Source organism: Poecilia latipinna, unplaced genomic scaffold, assembly GCF_001443285.1.
Source record: "Poecilia latipinna isolate Pla-1442-1.1 unplaced genomic scaffold, P_latipinna-1.0 Scaffold82, whole genome shotgun sequence".
NCBI classification, from domain to species: Eukaryota; Metazoa; Chordata; class Actinopteri; order Cyprinodontiformes; family Poeciliidae; genus Poecilia; species Poecilia latipinna.
This window is the reverse complement of record NW_015112698.1, coordinates 333,696-334,959: the sequence shown is the minus strand read 5'-3', so window position 1 is coordinate 334,959 and position 1,264 is coordinate 333,696. Positions and strand designations below refer to the sequence as shown.

The window sequence follows — 1,264 nt, the reverse complement described above, 5'->3', positions numbered from 1 at the left end:
AAATATGCAACTGAACAACTGCAGTCTGGCACACCTCATTAATCACTATATACTGTATAATGGCATAGGTGTTCTCCCGTGATGAATAAAGTTGAATCATCATTGTGACAGAAAATATCTGGACATACCATGTATTCCTTTATAAGGTCCTCAACACGTTCTCCCAGGTAGATGATGAGGGCTTTGAGGATACACTCCCTTCTGAAATCTGCATCAGCACCCTTTAGGGACAATCAAAATGGTTATTATGCGATGTGTACACTAGTCTAGCAACTTAATTCCCAGCTCTACCATAAACAGTGCTTTTACAGTGTGTGCCTGGTCAATACTGAATCCATGGCAGACAAATTGAAAGCAGTGAAAATGTAAAGCCATTCTAGTACATCTGCCAGAGGTCACTAGTAGTCCCTCTTTACATATGAAGACAGACTGGATGGCTCCTGTTTGGGTTCCTATAGTGACAGGTGCAGTGACAGGTGCAGAAATTATTTTCTATGTGCTACTATACATTAATGTACTCATAGGTGGCACATGTTTTTCTGTTTTTAAATGGTTGATAGTGAATATGGTGCAAAACTTGGCACACAATAACAATGCCATGTACATCAATTGCACATCATCTGCACATCCTCTTCATGTAGAAGGATTGAGGGCTGTCGTTAGTGGCTAATTATATACTGCACATCATACCTGGTCAAGAAACTCAAGGATCGTGGCAGTTTTTGCTTTAGTGATCCCTCCTTTCTTTCTGAAGATCTTCAGCAGCTGCGGGGAGTGCTTGTCCAGGTGCGCCATAAATCAGGTCAGGAGGGGAACAGCAGTAACGCGCAGAAACTCTGCATCAACCTGCAACACAAGAAAACATTGCGAAATACACTTAAAATTTAAGAATAATGTGAAATAAAGAAAATAACAAAAACAAAACATTTTCTCATCTATGGGCTTAAGTATACAAAAAGTTGTAAAAAGTGTACCTCTTCCATCTGAAATAAAGCTGGCCATCTTTCCATGAGGTTCTCGATGGTTGGCTTCTGATCCACAATCTCTTGCCTCCTGAACTGAAAAGTCCTGGCCATCTTCTCCCGTATGGTTCTCTCAGTGGTTAGCTCTATTTCTTCATTCAAGTCATAGTCAGATGGATTGGAAATGAGTGACGTGACAACTATTCCACTTTTAAAGTCATTAATGGTGCATGACTGATGTTTTCTCCATTTATGGCTCCGGAAACTGCTGTATATGTTGGTTTTGTATGAGCAACCATCAA

General features: G+C 40.3%; 1 long non-coding RNA gene across 1 annotated transcript; it reads right to left on the bottom strand.

Moving 5' to 3' along the window:
* Positions 1-6: 6 nt before the first annotated feature.
* LOC106938233 (uncharacterized) lies at positions 7-1,238 on the bottom strand. The gene is made up of 3 exons (XR_001422578.1): positions 975-1,238; positions 691-846; positions 7-221 (listed from the first exon to the last, which is right to left on the bottom strand). It is a non-coding gene; the product is annotated as an uncharacterized LOC106938233 (long non-coding RNA).
* Between the last annotated feature and the right edge of the window lie 26 nt (positions 1,239-1,264).